Genomic DNA, 24,465 nt, shown 5'->3' with positions numbered 1-24,465 from the left:
CGTGCCTGCTTCAGGAGCTGCTTGTTGCGTGCTCTGTCTCGCTCAGCCATAGTGCTTATGAATGGACTGCATGCTTAAATGGATACGAGTCAGATTGATTTTGTTTCCTTTACTAATTGGAGATTGTTAAAACATGCAGGGTGAGAAATTGGGCTCTTTAGTGCCCATTTTTCTGAGTACTATGAGTGGCTTTAGAACTCCAGAATGTGAGTCAGTGGCACACGTGCACACTTGTGGGGAAAATAGTGGCAGGTGCCATATTAGTGCAGATATTAGTGTGCGATGTGCAGTGAATGTCTGCCTGAGGTAAGCAGAGCAATCAGATTGTGACCGTAACGTACAATTCTGATTTCACACCAGCAAAGCCACATTGATGTTCAATGCTCCAAACCAATGCATTCCCCTTTTTAAAAAAAAACATTTTATTCGAGGCACTTTCAAATATATACATAACAAAGAAGAAAAACACAAAAACCAACCACGGGAACAGCAAACAGCGAAAACATCCTTACACAACCGCCAACAATCTCTCCCCCCCCCCCCCCAACTCTACCCGCTGTCACCCTGGAGCCTGCCCCCCCTTTTTAACTTTTAACACAACTCAAACCGAAAACAGAACCCCCCCTCCCCCGTTGATGACTCATTACACCTTAAACAAGTCGATGAACTGCTTCCATCTTCAGGTGAGCCCCTCCTCTGACCCCCTGATGGCAAATCTGATTTTCTCTAAGTGCAGGAACTCTGCCAAATCGCTCATCCATGTCCCTGAATTCCGCTAGCGCAACATAATCCGTCCCGAGCTATCAGAGAGGCAAAGGCCAATACAGCGGCCTCTCTGCCTGCCTGCACTCCCGGGTCCTTGACACCTCAAATATTGCCACCTCTTGACTTGGAGCTTCAACATTATCTCTGAAAATCTCATCCAAAATCCGCTCAACCCTGGACAAGCTTAAAACATATGAACATGGTTAACCCACCCACTCCCCACCCACCCCACCACCACACACTGCCCACACCTATCCTCCACCCCTGGAAGGACATGTCTCATCGGGGACACCGTCATGTGGGCCCTGTGTACCACTTTAAACTGGATGAGGCTTAGTCTTGCACACGACAAGGGTGTATTAACCCTCCGTAAAGCCTCACCCCCATACTCCAGCCCCCAGCGCCCCACCCAGCTCCTCCTCCCACTTACGCAATCCCCTTTCTAGGAGTTATCCAATTTAACCCCCTCAGTCTTTCCAATCGCCTCACTTGCCTCACCATCAGTAAACCTGATTACTGAAATGGAACTCCAATCCAATAAAGGTATCAATGGCTTAATGTAAGCGGGCACTTTCTGCAAGGTCCCATGTGTGCTTAATCAGCTTAGGGGAGAAACAAAATTCCATTTGATAAGGCAAAATCCGTGTCATAGAATCATAGAATTTACAGTGCAGGAGGAGGCCATTCAGCTCATTGAGTCCGCACCAGCCCTTGGAAAGAGCACCCTACTTAAGTCCACGCTTCCACCCTTTTCCCATAATCCAGTAACCCCACCTAGCCTTTTTGGACACTTAGGTTAATTTAGCGTGCCCAATCCACCTAACCTGCACATCTTTGGACTGTGGGAGGAAACCAGAGCACCTGGAGGAAACCCACGCAGACATGGGAACAACATAGGACAGTACAGCAGAGTACAGCCCCTTCGGCCCACAATGTTGTGCCGGCCATTTATCCTAATCTAAGATCAACCTAACCTGCACCCCTTCAATTTACTGCTGTCCACATGCTTGTCTAAGAGTCGCTTAAATGTCCCGATTGACTCTGACTCCACCACCTCTGCTGGCAGTGCATTCCACTCACCCACCACTCTCTGTGTAAAGAACCGACCTCTGACATCTCCCTTATACCTTCCTCCAATCACCTTAAAATTATGTCCCCTCGTGACAGCCATTTCCGCCCTGGGGAAAATTCTCTGGCTATCCACTCTATCCATGCCTCTCATCACCTTGTACACCTCTATCAAGTCACCTCTCTTCCTTCTTCACTCTAGTGACAAAAGCCCTAACTGCCTCAATCTTTCTTCATAAGTCATGCCCTCCAGTCCAGGCAGCATCCTGGTAAATCTTCTCTGCACCCTCTCCAAAGCATCCACATCCTTCCTATAATGAGGCGGCCAGAACGTGCAGACTCCGCACAGGCAGTGACCCGAGCCAGGAATCGAACCTGGGACCCTGAAGCTGTGAAGCAACAGTGTTAACCACTGTGCTATCGTGCCGCCCCCACTGTGCTACCATGACACCATGGGTTTCGCCCCCACAACCCAAAGATGTGCAGGGTAGGTTGATTGGCCATGCTAAGTTGTCCTTTAATTGGAAAAAAAAATGAATTGGGTATTCTAAATTGAAGAAAAAGAAAAGGCAAAACCAAAATTCTATTCCAGCTCAGTGCCACATGGAAACTGGCAAGGCTGCACAGTTACCCAGCTGACTGAGGACTCAGATTGTGCCAATCCACAAAGCCACTGCAGCACCAGGTCACTGTTAGATCTTTGCATTTTGCTCCCTGTGCAGTAGCCGAGAAACACAGCACATGGAAAGCAAGCATCAAATGTCACCACTTGTTACTGAAAATCTGGGATTGCCCCCGGAATATCCCTGCTGATCCTACATTCCAAACTGACTCACTTGGATCTCGGACTGAAACAAACAATGGTACAGTTTTACTTTTTAAATTTGTTCATGGGATGTAGCCACCCAACGCTAATTGCCCTTGAGAACATAAAACATAGAACATTACAGCGCAGTACAGGCCCTTCGGCCCTCAATGTTGCGCCCATTACAAGGGGACATAAATTTAAGGTGAATGGTGGAAGATATAGGGAGGATGTCAGAGGTAGGTTCTTTAAAGGGCCTGTTCTATGCTGTATTTTCTAAGTTCTATGTTCTGACCTGTGAAACCCCTCTAAAGCCCATCTACACTATTCCCTTATCGTCCATATGTCTATCCAATGACCATTTGAATGCCCTTAGTGTTGGCGAGTCCACTACTGTTGCAGGCAGGGCATTCCATGCCCTTATTACTCTCTAAGTAAAGAACCTACCTCTGACATCTGTCCTATATCTATCTCCCCTCAATTTAAAGCTCCGAAAAAAGGCTCTCACTGTCCACCCTATCTAATCTTCTGATCATCTTGTATGCCTCAATTAAGTCACCTCTTCTTAACCTTCTTCTCTCTAACGAAAACAGCCTCAAGTCCCTCAGCCTTCCCTCATAAGATCTTCCCTCCATACCAGGCAACATCCTGGTAAATCTCCTCATCACCCTTTCCAATGCTTCCACATCCTTCCGATAATGCGGCGACCAGAATTGCACGCAATACTCCAAATGTGGCCGCACCAGAGTTTTGTACAACTGCAACATGACCACATGGCTCCGAAACCCAATCCCTCTACCAATAAAAGTTAACACACCGTACGCCTTCTTAACAACCCTCTCAACCTGGGTGGCAACTTTCAGGGATCTATGTACATGGACACCGAGATCTCTCTGCTCATCCACTCGATCAAGAATCTTTCCATTAGCCCAGTACTCTGTCTTCCTGTTATTCCTTCCAAAATGAATCACCTCAAACTTTTCTGCATTAAACTCCATTTGCCACCTCTCAGCCCAGCGCTGCAGCTTATCTTTGTCCCTCTGTAACTTGTAACATCCTTCCGCACTGTCCACAACTCCACCGACTTTAGTGTCATCTGCAAATTTACTCACCCATGCTTCTACGCCCTCCTCCAGGTCATTTATAAAAATGACAAACAACAGTGGCCCCAAAACAGATCCTTGTGGTACACCACTAGTAACTGGATACCAGTCTGAACATTTCCCATCAACCACCACCCTTTGTCTTCTTCCAGCTAGCCAATTTCTGATCCAAACTGCTAAATCACCCTGAATCCCATGCCTCCGTATTTTCTGCAATAGCCTACTGTGGGGAACCTTATCAAACGCTTTACTGAAATCCATATACACCACATCAACTGCTTTACCCTCATCCACCTGTTTGGTCATCTTCTCAAAGAACTCAATAAGGTTTATGAGGCACGACCTACCCTTCACAAAACCGTGTTGACTATCTCTAATCAAATTATCCCTTCCCAGATGATTATACATCCTATCTCTTATAAACCTTTCCAAGACTTTTCCCACAACAGAAGTAAGGCTCACTGGTCTATAGTTACCGGGGTTCTCTCTACTCTCCTTCTTGAACAAGGGGACAACATTTGCTATCCTCCAGTCTTCTGGCACTATTCCTGTGGACAAAGATGACTTAAAGAACAAAGCCAAAGGCTCAGCAATCTCCTCCCTAGCTTCCCAGAGAATCCTAGGATTAAATCCCATCCGGCCCAAGGGACTTATCTATTTTCACACTTTCCAGAATTGCTACCGCCTCCTCCTTATGAACCTCAAGCCCTTCTAGTCTAGTAGCCTGTATCTCAGTATTCTCCTCGACAACATTGTCTTTTTCCTGTGTCGATGTCAAGAATAAAAAAAGCAGGGATGTACGTCTGAAGCTGTATACAGCTCTGGTCAGACCTATTTGGAGTATTGGGAGCAGTTTTGGGCCCCTTATCTAAGGAAGGATGTGCTGGCCTTTGGAAAGGGTCCAGAGGAGGTTCACAAGAATGATCCCTGGAATGAAGAGCTTGTCATGAGGAGTGGTTGAGGACTCTGGGCATGTACTCATTGGAGTTTTTTTTTGGGGGGGGGGGATCTCATTGAAACTTACAGGATACTGCGACGCCTAGATAGAGTGAATGTGGAGAGGGTGTTTCCATTAGAAGGAACTAGAATCCAAGGTCACAGCCTCAGACAGAAGGGACGATCCTTGAAAACTATGAGTGGGAATTTCTTCAGCCAGAGGGTGGTGAATCTGTGGAACACTGTGCCGCAGAAGGCTGTGGAGGCCAAATCACTGAGTGCCTTTAAAACAGAGATAGATAGGTTCTTGATTAAAAAGGGGATCAGTGATTATGGGGATGAGAAACATATCAGTCATGAATGAATGGCAGGACTGACACGATGGGCCGAAAGGCCAAATTCTGCTCCTCTGTCTCATAGCAGGAATTCAAAATTATACATGATTCCTTACATGTCAATTTGTGCTGAGGTTTCTTACACTTTTTTTTGTGTTAAAATTTCATGGCCTGAAGGTTTAGGAAGTGCTTTTTAATATCATTGGCCCATTAGTGAACAACACTATATCTTAAAGTAAAGGGAGTTATTGAGGACAGCACGGTGGCGCAGTGGGTAGTACTGCAGCTTCACGGCGCCGAGGTCCCAGGTTCAATCCCGGCTCTGCGTCACTGTCTGTGTGGAGTGTGCACATTCTCCCCGTGTTTGCGTGGGTTTCGCCCCCGCAACCCAAAGATGTGCAGGGTAGGTGGATTAGCCATGCTAATTTGCCCCTTAATTGGAAAAATGAATTGGGTTCTCTACATTTATAAAATAAAAGTAAAGGGTGTTATTGAATTTCTATAGCATCTTTCACATACTCAGAACATTCCCATGTGCTTCAAGAGCAGAACTATTTCTGAAGGTGATGGTGAGCTGCTTTCTTTAGTGGCTGCAATCCATGTGTTGTACACCCACAGATCTGTGAGGGAGGGGGTGCAATGGTTACATAAGAAAATTCTACTTTCCCCTCTGGGTCAATTCCAAGTGTGCAATTGCCCATACATAAAGGTCAGCAATATGGAATGTAACATGGAGCGGACAACGACAGCAAGCAGTCTAATTGATTGTAATTCTCTGAATTTGGATTTACACATATCACGAGTGTGATACTGAGCAAAAAGGTAAATACCAGAATGGTCCCACATTCCATCATTGGTCTATGTTGAGTTAGCTGATGTCAGTAACAGTAGTCACAATGGTACAAACTCAACATGATTGAGTGGATGTGGAGCGGATGTTCCCAATTGTCAGCGAATCTACAACGAGGGGTCACTGAATAAAAATACGAGGTGGCACATTTAAGACAGCGATAAGGAGAATGCTTTTCACTCAGAGGCTCATGAGTCTCTGGAACTCTCTTCCTCAAAAGGCAATGTGGAAGAGGAATCTTTGAAATGTTTTAAGGCAGTGCTAGATAGGTTCTTGATTATCAAGGGGGTGAAATGTTATCAGGGGTAGGCAGGAACATGGGGTTGAGGCCACAATCAGATCAGCCATGATTTTATTGAATGGCGGAGTAGGCTTGAGGGGTCAAGTGGCCTACTCCTGCTCCTAATTTGTATTTTTGTATTCTATTTTGCTTTATTAATGTGGTAGTTATTCCCTTCTAAGGTCTGTGGGGCTTTCCCCAATTTTCTTCTCTCACTTGGATGGCTACTCATCAGCAGCCTAAGCCCATGTCCAAGCAGATCCTGTTTCAAATCATGAAGCCTGAGATTCTACATACCGCAACGTGCGGAGGCTTCGGAATTGGAGTAAGACCATGTTGCTCCAAGGGGAAGAAGAGAGGCTCAACGGAGATATTACTGATTCTCGTTGTCACTATTGTAATGTAGAAAACATGACAGCCAAGTTGTACAGTGAGTTTTCACAAACTGTAGTATGATACCAAGTGGACAATTTTGTATTTTTACTGACATGAATTAAGGGATGAATATTGGCCAGGGCACTAATGATATTCTCCTGCCCTTACATAGAACATAGAACAGTACAGCACAGAACAGGCCCTTCGGCCCTCGATGTTGTGCCGAGCAATGTTCACCCTACTTAAACCCACGTAACCCGTATACCCGTAACCCAACAATCCCCCCATTAACCTTACACTACGGGCAATTTAGCATGGCCAATCCACCTAACCCGCACATCTTTGGACTGTGGGAGGAAACCGGAGCACCCGGAGGAAACCCACGCACACACGGGGAGGACGTGCAGACTCCACACAGACAGTGACCCAGCCGGGAATCGAACCTGGGACCCTGGAGCTGTGAAGCATTGATGCTAACCACCATGCTACCGTGAGGCCTTCTTTGACATAGTGCCCATGGGGATATTTAAGTCCACCGTATTGTGCAGATATGGTCTGGTTCAACATTTCATTCCAAAGACGGGGCGGGATTCTCCGTTTCGCCAGCCGGCCAATGAGGTTTCCCATTGTGGGCAGCCCCACGCCTTCAGGAAATCCCCGGGCTGCTGATGCAATGGAGAATCCCGACAGCGGAGAATACAGCCCAGCACCTCTGACAATGCAGCACTCCCTCAGTAATGCACTAGAGTGTTAGCCTTGATTTTTATGCTCACGTCTCTGGTGTTGGGACTTGAACCCAGAACCTTCTGACTCAGAAGTAAAGGTGCAACCACATTACAGTTGAACCCATTTTATTTTCAAACATTATACACATTGCCACATTTAGATAAACCGTGTGAAGTAGGCAAGAAATCAAATCTGATGCAGTAACTCAAACTTTCAGGTTGCTATTAGCAATGTCTTATGCTTCTATTTTTTTATTAATTTAGAGTAACCAATTCTTTTTTTTCCAATTAAGGGACAATTTAGCATGGCCAATTCACCTACCCTGCACTTCTTTTTGGGTTGTGGGGGTGAGACCCACGCAGACACGGGGAGAATGTGCAAACTTCACACGGACAGTGACCCAGGACCAGGATCGAACCCGGGTCCTCGGTGCCATGAGGCAGCAGTGCTAACCTCTGCGCCACCATGCTGCCCGTCTTATGTTTCTATAATAAAGATGTGAGAAGAGGGTAAATAAATCAAAACATAGAACCCCGTAACTTAAGAGTTGATACATGGTGTGGTCAAAAACGTGTTACAGACAGTATCGGATCTGCTTTATGAGGGACCAGTGAAAAGTTACAGCTCAATGTTTAACTCAGATGCGCATTTCAACATGAATAAGGGAGGTGCTATGATTTTCTTTATGTGGCCATGTTACGGCAGCTGGAAGTTGGACCACTCAAAGACTTTTACGTTTGGTGATACGACTGCTATCTTGCCTTTTAAATTGCGCTCAGTTTCTGAACTGTTGTAAGCCACCTTGCTTTTTCTCCTGTTTGTGTGTTAATTGATTTTGCTGCCAAAGTGACTGTGGTGGCTGCGCCATCAATCACAACTTTGAACAACCAGCAAACAAAGGTCCAAAGGTCCACAGTTGGTTTTGAGTACACCAGTGCTTAGCAAAGTGTTTGAGCTGCTGTGGATGCCAAATTCCTACAACAGTCCCATTCAGTTTACATTGCTCATCCCAACCCCATGCGCACACCATTAGCTAGGCAAACAAGTAAGGCCTCTGGGAATTTCTAACAAGCTTCGAGGAACCAACTAAGCAACCTGGGTTGATGCCATCCCAATTAGCATCTCTTTCTCGCTTCCATCCCACTTCCAACAACTAAGATGCGGCACTATTCTGAGGTGCCACACTTTGTACCTAAACTCAGCATACCCATGCTGCGTTAACTCAACATTATTACGATTATGCATCTCTTCCTTATGACTTTGCCCTTCCTTGTTTATGCTCTGTAACTACAAAGCTGAAAAAATAAATCTTTTTATGAAAAGCTTTCATTGCACTGAAGAGGCTTCAGGCCAATCCAAATCCAACCAACCTGCTCTGAAAACTCTGCTCGCATTTTGACAGCTGTGACAGATTCCACCACAGCAACTGAAACAATCCATAACATTCAAAATCAAACAACCCACGACATTCTTCTGTTGAGTTCATCCTTGGGTCCAATAGTTTTTGAGATACATTGTTTACAAACAGATTAACAGAAGCAAAAACATTCCCTCTGCCCAGCATCAGTGGTTCTGACCAACCACAGTATTCAACCTCCATCAGTTTTAGCACTGCAACTAACACAGCAAAAAATCAAATGATGGAGAAATATGGGAACTATAGACCCAAAGTCACATTTTTCCTCCCAAACATGGTACACTTACCAGAAGTTATGTCTCTGATACACAGTTCCACAAAATATTATCGACTTTAATGAATGAATAATAATAGCTTCCACTGTCTTGTTAGGTGTTCCATTGGTTGACTACTTGTTCGCTGATTGTGCAGACTAATTTTGAAGTTACCCTCCTCAAGCTCAGGCCATGTCCTCTGTACTGTTTCGGACAAGGTGAATTAACCCGTTCGAGGACTAAATGAGCAGAGAAGGTAAGGAGACTTGATGGAAGTATTCAAAATCCTCAATCCTTTTGATAAGGTCAATAGGGAGAAATTAGTGCGGCATATGGTGCAGTGGTTAGCACTGGGACTGCGGCGCTGAGGACCCGGGTTCAAATCCTGGCCCTGGTGTGAAGTTTGCACATTCTCCCCATGTCTGCGTGGGTCTCATTCCACAACCCAAAGATGTGCAGGTTAGGTGGATTGGTCATTCCAAATTGTCCATTAATTGGCAAAAAATAATTGGGTACACTAAATTTATTTTAAAAAAGGAGGAAATTGTTTCCAGTGGCAAAAGGCTTAGTATTCAGAGGACACAAATTTAAGGTGATTGGTAAAAGAACCAGAGGAAACACGAGGAAACAATTTTCCATAGAATCCCTACAGTTCAGAAGAAGGCCATTCAGCCCATCAAGTCTGCCCCGATCCTCTGAAAGAGCACCCTACTGAGGCCCACTTCCCTGCCCTATCTCCGTAACCCACCTAATCTGACAACCTTTAAACACTAAGAGGCAATTTATCATAGCCAATTCAGCTAAGCCGCACATCTTTGGACAGAGGGAGGAAACTGGAGCACTCGGAGGAAATCCAATGTTGAGAATGTGTAAACTCCACATAGAGAGTCACCCAGGGCCAGAATTGAACCTGGGTCCCTGGACACTGCAAGGCAGCAGTGCTAACCAGCATTTTCTTTTAAACAATGAGTTGTTAGTATCTGGAATGCACTGCCTGAAAGGGTGGAGGACGTAACTTGCGAGGAGTGTTAGGGAGCATTTATACAGCTTTCCGAAAAGGGCAGGATAATTCTTTAGCCATACCAAAGAGCCAACACAGGCATGATGGGCCAAACGACCGCCTTCTTACATTATTCAGTCCTTTTAGAACTCTGAAAATACCAATCATAACCCCTTTCAACCTTCTCTTTTCCACTGAGATCACATTCAATTTACATAATCACTCAGCATAATTTAATCCCTCAATCATTCTGATTGCTCTTTTCTTTAACCTTTCAATAGCTGCAAAATCCTTTTTGTATTGTGGTGACCAGAACTGAACATAGTATTCTATGTGTGGTCGCACCAGTGATTTATAAAGTGGCAGGGTTACCTCACTATTTTGGCTCAATAATGACCTTTCACTACATCCTAATATCTGGTTTGCTTTACCCATTGCAGCTGAGCACTGTTGTGATAGTTTCAATTTATTGTCAATCAGGATTCTCAGGGACTTCTGGTGGCGGCGATGTCCGAGTGAGCCGCACATTCGGTGGGCTCTCACTCCGGCGGGCGTTTAGGGGCTGATTCCCCGCGATAGCGGGACCACGGACCTGAAGGAAGGCGGCAGCGAAAGTGCTGAGGAGCGGGCTGCGGCACATGGAACAGCGGGAGTCCAGGAGGCAGAAGAAAAGAGAGAAAAAGGGACAGAGACAAGGACCGGAAGAAACTTACCTGGAACCTAAGATGGCGGACACACGGACCCTGGACTCAGCAATCCAGCAGGCGCTGGATAACATGCTCCAGGTAATGAAGTCCAGTTTTGAAGCGCTGAAGCGGGACAGCTTGGACCCAATCCAGAAAGCGGTGGATCAGCTGAACCAGAGGCTGGATGCGCAAGATGTTAAAGTTAAGGAGCTGGGAGAGGCGGAGGCGGATGCGCAGACGGTTGCGGCGCTAGAAGTTGACGGGCTGAAGGAGCGGCAGAGAAGACTGCTGGACAGAGTGGAGGAGCTGGAGAATAGAGCCCGCAGGTACAACCTGAGGATGGTCGGCCTCCCGGAGGGGACTGAGGGAGCTGATGCCGCAACGTTTGTAGCAGACCTATTGATGCAGCTGATGGGGGCCGAAGCCTTTCCGCGACCGCCGGAGCTGGAGGGGGCATACAGAGTGCAGGCGAGACAGGGGCATCCGGGTGGACCCCCCCCCCCCCGATGGTGATTAGGTTCCACAGGTTCGTGGACAAGGAGCGGGTGCTGCGGTGGGCAAAGAGCGCCAGGAGCAGCACGTGGAATAACAGTGTTCTCCGCATTTACCAGGACCTAAGCCAGGAGGTGGCTCGGCGGCGAGCAGCCTTTAAGAATGTCAAGGAGGTGCTGTTCAAGAAGCACGTGAAGTTTGGTCTGCTGTTCCCGGCTCGTTTATGGGTCACGTACCAGGGTACCACTACTTCTCCGAGCCTGAAGAAGCGATAGACTTTGCGAGGGATCAGGGGCTGGTCCCGAAAAGAGGCACCACGGACACGAATTAGGGCCCGAGGACTACCGTGGGAAGGTACGCCGAATGGGCCTGGACTGCTGTTCAAAGGTTTGCTGGGTCAAAGGTGCCAAGTGGAACATTTGGGACTCTCCTTTGTTCACGGATATTGGTTTGGGGTTGTTTTTTTGTTTGTTTTTTCTCTTATGTTTTTGTTTTTTCCTCTTTTTTCTGTTTTTTCCTTTTTGGGCGGATTTGTACTTTTTGTGCAGCTCGCAGAGGACACTGGAGCCGGCACGGTAACGAAGGGGGGCCGTTCAGCAAGGGGGGCCAAGGACGTGGGTTGGGGGTTTTTTGTTTTTGTTTTGTTGATGTCCATGCCTTCCTGTGCCAGTGAGGTTGCTCCAGTGGGTTGGAGAGGGGGATGGGGCGCCGCGGAGTGGGGAGGAGGACGGGGAAACAATGGGAATGAGACAGGAAGGCGCCGGAGTGTTGAGTCACCGGGCTAGCAGATTGGCTAGTCAAGGGAGTCAGGTGGGGGGGGGAAAGGGGAGATCACAGCCAGTGGATGGCAGGGGTGGGGGTATCGGGGGATGTTGTTTGGGGGGGGGTTTGTTCTGCTGATGTGGGAGGGACTTGAAATAGGCACTGGAAAGGAGGTCGAGGGTGGAGGCAGCCAACAGGCGGGCCAGGAATGGCGCGACGCACGGGCCGGGGGCCGGCCCGAGAAAGGCTATGGCTGACCAGCGTGGCGGGGGGGAGGGGGGGGGGGGGTTTGCCCCCGACCAGGCTGTTCACCTGGAACGTCAGGGGACTGAATGGGCCGGTTCAGAGGGCGCGGGTGTTCGCGCACTTGCGGGCTCGGAGGGCGGACGTAATTATGTTGCAGGAGACACATCTGAAAGTGTCGGACCAGACCAGGCTAAGGAAGGGCTGGATTAGCCAGGTCTTCCACTCGGACTTGGACTCGAAGTCCAGGGGGGTGGCAATCATGATCAACAAGCGGGTGCAATTTGAGGCGGAGGGCATAGCCGCAGACAGGGGGGGCAGATACCTGATGGTACGGGGCAGACTGGAGGGGAGAAGAGTGGTGCTGGTGAATATATATGCCCCGAACTGGGGTGACGTGGACTTCATTAAAAGAGTGCTAGGGAAGATCTCGGACCTGGACTCTCGCAGGCTAATAATGGGGGGGGATTTTAACATGGTCCTTGACCCGGCTTTGGATCGGTCGTGTCCCAGAACGGGTAGACTCCCAGCAATGGCAAGGGAGCTGAAAGGGTTTATGGAGCAAATAGGGGCAGTGGACCCCTGGAGAGCCAGACAGCCGACAGGAAGGGGCTACTCGTTTTACTCGCACGTCCATAAAGTATATTCTAGGATAGATTTCTTCGTACTAAGCAGGGATTGTATAGGGGAGGTAAAGAACACTGAATATTCGGCAATTACTATCTCAGACCATGCCCCGCACTGGGTAGACCTGCAGATCGGGGGGGCGAGCTACCAACGCCCGCAATGGAGGCTAGACGTGGGACTGCTGTCGGAGGAGGGGATCTGTTAGAGGCTTCGGAAGTGAATGCAAAATTACCTGCAGGTGAATGACACGGGGGAGGTCTCAGCGGTGACACTGTGGGAGGCGCTAAAGGCAGTAGTGCGGGGGGGAGCTGATTTCAATTGGGGCCCACAGAGCCAAGGCAGACAGGGCAGAGATGGATAGATTGGTCAGGGAAATGGGTCGGATAGATGAAGAGCACGCGGAGGAGGTTTTACTCAGGGAGAGGCAGAGACGATAGGCGGAACTGGGGGCACTATCCACGAGTAGGGCCTTGGAACAGCTTAGGAAGGCGAGGGGCGTGGTGTACGAGCATGGGGAAAAGGCTAGCAGACTGTTAGCGCAGCAACTCAGGAGGAGGGAGGCGGCCAGGGAAATAAGTAGAGTGATGGATGGGGAGGGGCGCAAAGTGGAGGACCCGGCAGGATTGAATAAGGTATTCCGGGACTTCTATCGTAAGCTGTATACTTCGGAGCCGCCGGAAGAACCGGAGGAGATGAAAAGGTTTCTGGACGGGTTAACATTCCCAATAGTAGGTGGGGGGCGAGTGGATGAGCTGGGGGCCCCGATTAGAGTGGAGGAGGTATTGGGGGGCCTAAAGGCCATGCAGTCGGGGAAAGCCCCAGGGCCAGATGGATACCCAGTAGAGTTCTATAGGAAGTTTTCTGAGCTGGTGGGTCCTGTCTTGGCGAGGGTTTTCAACGAGGCAAGGGACAGAGGGACCCTGCCGCCGACAATGTTGCAAGCCACTATATCACTGATATTGAAGCGGGGTAAAGACCCGGAGGTGTGCGGGTCCTACAGGCCAATCTCCCTGATTAATGTTAACGCCAAGCTCCTGGCAAAGGTACTGGCGGTTGGAATGGAGGACTGCGTACCGGAGGTGATTGGGGAGGACCAAACTGGGTTCGTGAAAGGTAGGCAGCTGGCGGCCAACCTGAGAAGATTACTTTATGTGAAAATGATGCCCCCGGCGGGCAGGGAGGTGGAGGTAGTGGTGGCAATGGATGCCGAGAAGGCCTTTGACCGGGTGGAGTGGGACTATCTATGGGAGGTGCTCGGCGGTTTGGGTTCGGGGAGGGACTGGTGGATTGGATCAAATTGTTATATCGGGCCCCGAAGGCCAGCGTCAGGAGTAACAGAGAAGTGTCGGAGTACTTTAGGCTGTTCCGAGGGACCAGACAGGGCTGCCCGCTCTCCCCGCTGCTGTTTGCGCTGGCCATAGAGCCGCTGGCGATTGCGCTGAGAGCCGCAGAGGGATGGAAGGGGATGGTGAGGGGCGGGGTAGAACATAGGGTCACTCTTTACGCAGACGACCTGCTCCTGTACGTGTCGGACCCAGTGGCCGGGATGGGAAGTATACTGGGAATGTTGAGGAAGTTCGGCCAGTTTTCAGGATACAAATTAAATACGGCCAAGAGTGAAATGTTTGTGGTACAGGCAAGGGGCAAGGAGAACAGATTGAGAGGGCTACCGTTTAGGCTGGTTGAGGAAAATTTCCGGTATTTGGGAATCCAGGTGGCACGAGACTGGGGCAGGCTGCACAAGTTAAATTTGGCCAGGGTGGTGGAGAAAATGAAGGGAGAGTTTCGGAGATGGGATGCACTCCCGCTGTCGCTGGCAGGGAGGGTGGAGACTGTAAAGATGACAATCATAGAACATAGAACATACAACAGTACAGCACAGAACAGGCCCTTCAGCCCTCGATGTTGTGCCGAGCAATGATCACCCTACTTAAACCCACGTAACCCGAAACCCAACAATCCCCCCATTAACCTTACACTACGCACAATTTAGCATGGCCAATCCACCTAACCCGCACATCTTTGGACTGTGGGAGGAAACCGGAGCACCCGGAGGAAACCCACGCACACACGGGGAGGACGTGCAGGCTCCACACAGACAGTGACCCAGCCGGGAATCGAACCTGGGACCCTGGAGCTGTGAAGCATTGATGCTAACCACCATGCTACCGTGAGGCCCCTATTCCCTTTCTCAGGATAATTGTCATACTTCTTATTCAACACCTCTTGATCCTGGGTTGGTATCCATCCTGCCTTCCTACAGTATCTAGTCACTTCACCCAGTGTATTGTAAAACTAAGAAAAATCCTCCCTAGATTTCTGTTTGTTTTTCAGTGCCTCCCGATCTTTGTCCCACAGTCCTTCTTCAAAAGAGTTAACAGGATGATCATGAGCTTTGTCTGGGCGGGAAAATCCCCGCGGGTGAAGAAGGCGACGCTGGAGAGGAACCGCAGCGAGGGAGGGCTGGCTTTGCCGAGTCTGATTAATTATTACTGGGCGGCCAACATCGCTATGATAAGGAAGTGGATGGTGGGTATGGGGTCTATCTGGGAGCGGGTGGAGGCGGCTTCGTGCAGGGGCTCCAGCCCTGGTCTCGGCTCCTCTACCGCTGCCGCTGGCCAGGTACACCACCAGCCCAGTAGTGGTGGCGACCCTGCGCATATGGGGCCAGTGGAGAAGGCATGTAGGGGAGACGGGGGCGTCGGTTTGGGCGCCAATCTGCGACAACCATCGGTTTGCCCCCGGGAGTATGGATGGGGGGTTTCGAGCATGGAGGCGGGTCAGGGTGGGCGATATGTTCCTGGAAGGGAGCTTTGCGAGTTTGAGGAGCTTGGAGGAGAAATTTGGGCTGGTAAGGGGAAATGATTTTAGGTACCTACAGTTGCGGGACTTTGTTCGTAGACAGGTCCCATCCTTCCCACGCCTCCCGCCAATGGGGATCCAAGACAGAATAGTCTCTAGGGGGGAAGAAGGGGAGGGTAGAGTCTCTGATATTTATAAGGTGCTCATGAGGGAGGAAGGATCCCAGACGGAGGAACTGAAACTTAAATGGGAGGAGGAGCTAGGTGGGGAAATGGAGGACGGGCTGTGGGCAGAGGCCCTGAGTAGGGTAAATTCGACCGCGACATGTGCCAGGCTCGGGCTGATTCAATTTAACGTCGTTCACCGGGCCCACATGACGGTGGCTCGGATGAGCAAATTCTTTGGGATAGAGGACAAATGCGCTAGGTGCGCGGGAGGACCAGCGAACCACGTTCACATGTTTTGGGCATGCCCTAAGCTTAGGGGGTACTGGGAGGGATTTGCGGGCATCATGTCCCGGGTGCTAAAAACAAGGGTGGCGATGGGTCCAGGGGTGGCAATTTTTGGGGTTTCGGAAGACCCGGGAGTCCAAGGGGAGAAAGAGGCCGATGTTTTGGCCTTTGCTTCCCTGATAGCCCGGCGACGAATACCATTGGCGTGGAGGGACTCAAAGCCCCCGAAGACTGAGTTGTGGCTTGCGGACATGTCGAGTTTCCTGGGTAAGGAAAAAATTAAGTTCGCCTTGAGGGGATCTGTACAGGGGTTCGCCCGGAGGTGGCAACCATTTATTGACTTCTTTGCAGGAGAGTGAGGAGTGAGCGTCAGCAGGGGTGGGGGGAGGGGTGGGGGTAGAGTAGAGTAGAGTAGGAGGGATAAAATGGCGGGTAGTACCGGTGGGAGAGGAGCAGGCTTGTGCAGTATGTTATGATTGAAGTATTGAATGTACGTGGATGTTTGCACATTTTTGCCTTTTTTGCTTTCTTTCTGTTGATGTCTGTAACTGTTTACAAAGCCAAAAACTACCTCAATAAAATTGTTTATTAAAAAAAAAATCAGGATCCTCAGACCTCTTCGATTTTTCATGCATATTTATTATTTTCTTTCCATTTAAGTAATAGTCCCTTCTTGGAATTTTTGTTCCCACTTTGCATTTTTCTGCACTGAGTTTCATCTGCCGTGTGTCCGCTCAATTCGCAGATACATTCAAATCCTCCCGTAGTTTATCGTGTTCAGTTTTGGAGTCTTATCGCTGAACCTTCCTGTACATCCTCAGTATTGCACTGAAGTGTCACCTAGGTCCTAAAGCGGGGCTTCAAGCAGGGCCAACAGCGCTATTGCTGGGCCAGGCTGATATCTGGCAAATCACCGCGAACTGTGGCAAGAGACGTTCTGCATGGTGGTCTAGCACTTTAATCCATTAAAGGATCCTCATCCTTTGGCTTGACTGGGTAGCACAAGCAGCTAGGGGGTGATGTGTGACCTGAAGAAACTTAGCTTGTGAGGGAGGAGGGAACAAGTTGGAGAAAAACGGAAAAGCAGAAGAAATCTAACACTGCATCCAATATACAGTCATACAGCAGACATAGTGGTGATGGAATTAGAAGTGTGGTGCCCTATGTCAGTGACCCCATGCAAATAAGTATAACCTGTAAAACTTGCCATTACAATTTATAGAATTCAAACCATTTGTTTGTTTCGACGTGAAGAACCTAAGAAGCAAAGTTAATAAGAATCTTTAATAAACAAACTGAATAAGAAACTCAATAATAATCACAGGACAGTTTCTATGATCCAAGCTACAGTTGCTAAGGGATTGACGTCATCATGTAGCTTTGAGTCTTTGTGCTGCCAACCTGCTCATAAATCCTCCTTGATTGGTCAGATGCTAGCAGTGCGTATTAAAATTCAGATATCAAATCATACTTTCTAGTTACAGTAGATAAACTTCAGCATGGATTCCTCTAGCGACTGCCATTATCTAAATAATAGCACTCAGAGAAAATAGAAACAAAACAGGGAGGTGGAAGTAGTAGCCTCTTTGAGGAGCATTGCAATGCTTAAATCATCCAAAAACATAGTAGTTTCCATATGTATACAGACGACACCCAGCTCGATTTAACCATCACGTCTCTCTCAACTCTGCCACTGTCTCTAATGTGTCACATTGCTTCTCCAATATCTAGTATTGGACGAGTAGAAATTTCCTCCAATTAAATATTAGGTCTCCAAAGCTATAGGACAGGATTTAATGGAAAAAGAATAGAATCCTGCTTTGGGCACAGTTAGTAGAGTGTTTCTAGGCGCTTGCAACACTGAGGACAACCCTGCTATTAAACGGGACTCTGCTTCTTTTTTAGGCTTCGGCAGGAATGCCCGGCCAAGGCCGCACTTACTCATTTCCTGCACTGAAGAGCTCATTTTTAAATAGCGCCCCACTCTCTTGACACCCCAATCGTGGCCTCTGGATCTCCACAACACCCCAACGTACCAATTAGGGTGCCCTTGAGACCCCCCGTACTCCACCTCATAAGGGCAGGCACCCTGGGACCAGATCCCTAGCACGGGCAACCTGGCACCATGGCACTGCCAGTCTGGTACCCTGGCACCTAGCACTGCCAGTGCCAAGGTGTCCAGGTGGCATTGAGAGTGTCAGGGTACAAACCTGCCTAGATCCCTACCACCCGGGGCCTCCACTCATCTGGGAGGTGTGCTCAAGTGCCATCACGCCTGGTCCACGTTTGTGGAAACCGGTGCTAAATGGCACCACGGCAGGGTCGCCGAGACACGGCCATTCGATCCCATGCTTTGGGTAACTCCGGCGTAGACATATTTCAAGTGAGGCTAACTACTCACTTGAATATGCAAATCTTGATCTGCCCATTGAGGTCTCATTACACGATGAGGCCTGTAGATTGCGCCCATTGTCTTTAGTTCCTGTCTGCGACTGTTGTAACCAGACTGTTTGCAAGCATGGTGTCACATTTGACCACCAAGGTGAGCGTCCAGAAAATGCACTACTGCCTTTTGATGTGAGGAGGCAAATGAAACCCCAGTGAGAATAAACAGCCCAGTCACAGTGTAACAATTATTAAAGACTATTTATGAAAGTAAACAAAAGACAAATACACACAAACAGGAATACTCTACTCTCACCCAATTAAGATGTATGAATTACTAACACACACATATATAGAATTTACCCTTTGTTCCAAAATATATCTACAATATCTGAACTCTGTAAGACTTCCACATTTCCCCAAACAAAATCCAAATTGAATAACCAGCTTATAGATTCTGTACAATATAGGAAAAGATTTAAAACTGATGTTAAGAAGGTTTTCTGCACTGCCTTGGCTCTAAAACTCAGTATAAACTTGACCTCTAGGCTGCTAGCCGGAAAACTAGCTTTCAGCCTTTGTAGCTGGAAACTGGCTGTCTGCTTTCTGAGACTGCTAGATGTTAACTGCCTCACTGGCTTCTGATTGTTGGGCTAATTATACCTTGTTCCTCTTTGATTATGCCTTCTATGTATTCGGCTGCCTGTCCCCATCAACTTTTCAGACTAAAACATTCACATATGTACACCTCATTGACCATCCGAACTGTCTATAAACTGTTTCTCCTCATAAACTATTCACACCTAATTATTATCGAAATGGCCTTCTAATCTCGTTATTGGGAGATACGCATATAAATGCAACCTTCTGAATACTGTCTACTGCTACCTTTAGGCAGATTTCAACCTGTTGCTGGACATCTCGCATCATTTATGTTTTGCTAAATTTGTTTACTGCTGTTGTTGGGCAGATTCATAACAACTCCAGAACTCCTTCCCCATTGTATCCTCTGTAAATGAGGTCCTCCAAAACTCTGCTACCCTTATTCTAATTCGCAGAAAGTTACATTCACCCACTTTCCCCGTGTTTGCTGACCAACACTGGGACCCCTAGTTAAACAATGCCTCAATTTTAAACTTCACGTCATTGTATTCAAATCCTTCCAAGGCCATGCCTCTCCATGTTTATGTAGTCTTTTCCAGCCCCAGAACTCTCTGAGCTCTCTACATCTGGCCGCTTGTGCACTCCTGATTCTTGAGCTGTCTAGGCTCTAAACTCTGGAAATGAGGGGCAGCATGGTGGCGCAAGTGGTTAGCACTGCTGCCTCACAGCGCCGAGGTCCCAGGTTTGATCCCAGCTCTGGGTCACTGTCTGTGTGGAGTTTGCACATTCTCCCTGTGTTTGCGTGGGTTTCGCCCCCACAACCCAAAAGATGTGGATTGGTCACGCTAAATTGCCCCTTGATTGTAAAAAAATTAATTGGATACTCTAAATTTATTTTTAGAAAATAAACTCTGGAAATGCCTCCCTAAACACAAGTGTTCCTTTCCGCCTCATTTTTCTGCTTTAAGACCGTCCTTAAAATCTGCATCTTCATCCAAGCTTTTGGTCATCTGCCCTTACTTCTCCCTGTGGGCTTGGTTTCACACTTTGTTTGAAATTAGCCCCTTCGCAATGCTTTGGGATGTTTTATTACACCAAAGGTGATATAAATACCAGTTTGTGTGTGACACGTGGAACACAAACACGGCTATTGGAAAACAAGTGTTGCGACTGCGCAATCAGTTTGTTTACATCAATCCAAAAAATTCCTAACCGTGCTTCTTTTAATGAGTTTCAACTCTCGTGATGTTTACACAGACTCAGTCTGCATAATGTGGAATGATGCTCCTGCACAAATTGGGAAGCAGTGTTCTTACTATTGACTTGTGCAGTTACTCAGTTTAACAGTAAAACAAGACAAATCCATTTGAGTAATCTGCTGTTACTGAGTGGGTGACATACCACACATGGTAAGCATCTGGAAGCCTCGAGCACAGGGAACAAAGGATGCAGCAGTAGTGGGAAGTAACCCTTTAATTTGTTGATGCTGTCACTGATATTACTGATTATGTACGGGGTATTCAAATAATTGTTGAACCCATTATGACACTTGTATCTGCTGCTGATCTAAAAGACGAGGAAGCTGCTCATTTGTACTGTGTGTTTCTGTACTGCCTCTGGGAAGAAACAATAAGCTTATCTGAAAAACAGATTCAGGGTGCTGCACGATTCACTCATTTGTCTTATTTAAAGCCGAGAAAAAGTCAGCCTTGCCTATCCAACAGGAATGTTATTTACTGCAAATGCCTTTTGAAGTATTACTATTCCCTTTGAAAAGCTAGGTACGCCACACTTGAGCTGGGCCTAAGTACAATACTTAAAGCTGTCACATAAGAGAACCAAAGACACAACGTGTGTTGTTCTCAGCCTTCATTTTAAGCAGTATTTCTTTGTGTCATTTAAATATATTCACCATGTTAATTTTGTATGGGTGTGGTAGAATAAATCCAGCATTGTCACACATCCCATTGCCATCAGCATTCACTCGGATTCAATAGTTTTATTGAGCACTATATATAGATGCTGGCAGCCAATGCACTTGGAGCTGCTCTTCCTCTTGGGTTTGTTTACATCCCACATTTTAATTCAAGCGATCCAGTTCAAGCAAAAGGGCATAAGCTCCCTACTGCCAATGTTGCCTCAGAATCTGAACATTACCCCAAGCCAGTCCTTCGCCCCTTGTCCTTTTCCACAGGAATTTTATTCTCTTCAAAAAGTAACAAACATCCTCAAGTTCAGAACCTCCAAAGGCAAATAAAATCTTCACTTCCGAGATATTTCAGGACAAACGCCGGAGAATTGTAGGGGGAGGGGGAAGGAAAGTTGCAAATTCTGGGAGGCAAGGAAGCACAACTGGCACTTTAATACAAGACAGAGTAACTTGAGCATCCAGTCACTGGAATGGTGTCCACGCGGCTGGATTGAAAATTGGCAAAACTGACTCACAGGCAGTAGCCCAATTGGAGTGGGATTTAATGTCAGGCCAGCATCGCACTCCCTCAAAGGAAATCTTTTACAATGCCAGTCCGTGCTGAGCTAGCCAAAATCAGCTGAGGCCTCAGCGCTGAGCGGTGAAGGGGAGAAATTTCTGACTGTTACTCAATGAATGCTGTCGGGTGAGGCCAGGGTCAGTCTCACCTGTTACACCTTGCACAATTACTGCTGGCACTCGGGAGCACTGACGTTCCCTCTGGGGCTCCCCTGCTTCCCCACCACCACAGTAGCAGAAGAGCCACAGGAATCCCCCCCCCCCCCCCCCCCCCCTCCCCCACCCACGGTTTACCTGATGGACGATTAGGTGCTTCCCTGGGGTTGACGCTGCTCTTTGGATGAAGATACATGCAGTGGATGAGTGGGAAAAGGCCTGTGGCGAATCAACCCTCTTTGATGTGCAGACTAGCAGGTGGTAATACGTATTGGAAAACTGTTAGCACCAGTAAAAAAAAACAGCAGGACGGATGGAGAGAAGATCAGGTGGGAAAAGCGGGAATATTATCATCTGTTAAGAAAATGCTTAAGTAGCAACAATATTAACTTGGATTTACATAGCACCTTTACATAATAAAATGTCCCGAGATGCTTCACAGAAGCTTTATAAAATGAAGTATGACATCGAGTCACATTATGGCAGAAACCTTGTCAAAGAGTTAAATTTGAAGGAGCATATTAAAAGGGGAAAGAGAGGCAAAGAGGTTTAATGAGGAACTTCAGAGCTTCAGGTCTATGCTGAAAATTATCGGCAATGATTGAATGGCGGAGTAGACTCGATGGGCCAAGTGGCCTAATTCTGCTCCTCTGTCTAATGGTCTTATGGCCCAAATTCGAGTTCAGAAGCCCTGGAGGGTTCTATGGACGGAGGCAATTGCAGAGATGGGAGGAACGAGGTTACCAAGGGATTTGCAAACAAGGACTAGAATTTTAAAAACAAGGAGTTGCTTGGCTGGGAGCTAATGTTGGTCAGCAAGCACAGAAATGATGCGTGAATGGTGTTTGGTGCATGTTAGGAAATGGGCAGCAGAGTTTTGGATGACTTAAGTTCACGGGCAGTAAAATGTGGCAGGCCAGCCACTGGTGTGCAAGAATAGTCATGTCCGAGGTAATGAAGGCACAGAGGAGGGTTTCAGCAGCAGAAGTGAGGTTGGGCAGAAATGGGCAATGTTACAGAGGTGGAGATAGACAGACTTAGTGACAATGCAAATAGGTGCTTGAAAGCTCATCTCAGGGTCAAGTATGACACTGAGGTTGCGAGCTCTCCATTTCAGGCTTAGACCGTTGCCAGGGAGAGAGATGGAGTCAGAGGCTGAGAAACGGAGTATAGAGTGGGGGGCCACAGATGGTAGCTTCAGTCTTCCAATTATTTAATTGAAGAAAATATCCCCATATCCTGCGCTGGATGTTGGTCAAGAAGTCTGACAATTTAGCGACAAGTGAGGGGTCGAGAGAGGTGGTGGTGATATCTAGCTTCACACTGATGCAGTGTTTCAGATGAAGACACCGAGTGGCAGCATGTAGGTGAAAAAATAGGATGGGGCCACAAAGAGATCCTTGGAGTCCTCCAGAGGTAATGGTGCGGGAATGGGAAGAAAAGCCAATGATGATGATTCTACGGCTGCAATCAGATAGATAATAATGGAAACAGGTAAGGTTAGTCTCACCCAGTTGGATGCCAGTGGAGAAACATTGGAGGAGGATGGTGTAACCAACTGTGTCGAAGATTGCAGACAAGTCAAGGACAAGGAGGGATAGTTTGCTTGGTCAGACACTAGGATATAATTTATGCTTTAAAATGAGCCATTTTGGTACTGGGGCAGGGCCCACATAAAAGTGACAGCTTTTGCAAAGCTGCTGTTCCATTGTATTAATAGTACAGCAGTGGGCACATTCTACAGTTCGCTGTCTCGCATGCCACTACATCGAGAATGGCTTCCCAATAGTTAATCCTTCTGTGATGAATTCCCAACAGGAAGTGAAGCACCTTGCTGGAAGAGTGGGAACACCACAAGATGAGTCAACCCTCCACCCACCACCCCACTCATATTCTGTCTCGTTTTAACATAGATATTGGGAAAATTCTGTGAGCTAGTTGTCTCTGTAATAATCTTGTTGGGTGGCCTAATTTATATTACAAGAACACTTGTAGCTAAAGCTATAAATGATTTATTAACATTAACTGTGGGTCAAATAGATACAAAACAACAGATGAATAACAGTATTAACATGCACAAGCAACCTCTCTCTTCTAGTTCCCAAGTCAGTCTGAGGTCACCTGACTCTAACATTCACTTAAATACTAATGAGACTCCTGGTGATCAGTCCGTGAATTAGAACACAACTATGGTATCACTACAGCCTCCTTCCCTGGTTTGTATACAGAGCAGCATATGGAGCAGGGGAGAAAAACAAAAATGACACAAAAAAGGGGAATAAAAGAAACATTTTCATCCTTTATTAGATATCTTCACCGTAGCCAGTCTTTTGGCTCTCTTCGTCAATTCCCAGCAAAACACCAAGGATCCATGAGATTAAAAGCAAGATGTAATACCAACAAGCGTTTAAAAAGGCACCAAAACTACTCCATCTGCTTTCTTTAAATCCATTTCTGTCTTTTAACAGTTTAGCATTTCTTTTCACCACCATGTCTCCGTTTGAACTTTTTAAATTACCTGACCACAGATGCTTCAGTTTTACATATTATTACCAGAATTCTGAAGCATTACTAATGATGCTCACGCTTTAAAGTCAGCCCCAAGACTGAAACCCACAAGCACGCACAAATGCACACTGCTCGTTGGCTGAGGTTGAATTTGATAAACTGACAATTCAATTGCCGTACAGGGATACTGCTCCCTCAGATGATTCATTTCTATATGGTCTCCAGCAGTGCAAGCAAGCCTGCAGCTGTTGTCACTAATGTTGCAGTGCACAGCCTCTGAGACAAGTCGACTAAACAAACGAAACAAAGCAAGATTTTGTTGCGTAAAAATATAACACATCCATTTC

At 47.4% G+C, this 24,465-nt stretch overlaps 1 protein-coding gene across 2 annotated transcripts in view; it reads right to left on the bottom strand.

Moving 5' to 3' along the window:
• maml3 (mastermind-like transcriptional coactivator 3) overlaps positions 1–24,465 on the bottom strand; it is a 631,458-nt gene that overhangs the window by 359,707 nt on the left and 247,286 nt on the right. The window lies entirely within an intron of this gene.

This window comes from Scyliorhinus canicula, chromosome 3 (assembly GCF_902713615.1).
Source record: "Scyliorhinus canicula chromosome 3, sScyCan1.1, whole genome shotgun sequence".
Classification (NCBI taxonomy): Eukaryota; Metazoa; Chordata; class Chondrichthyes; order Carcharhiniformes; family Scyliorhinidae; genus Scyliorhinus; species Scyliorhinus canicula.
Note: the sequence above shows the minus strand (reverse complement) of the source record. Positions and strands in the feature narration are given on the sequence as shown.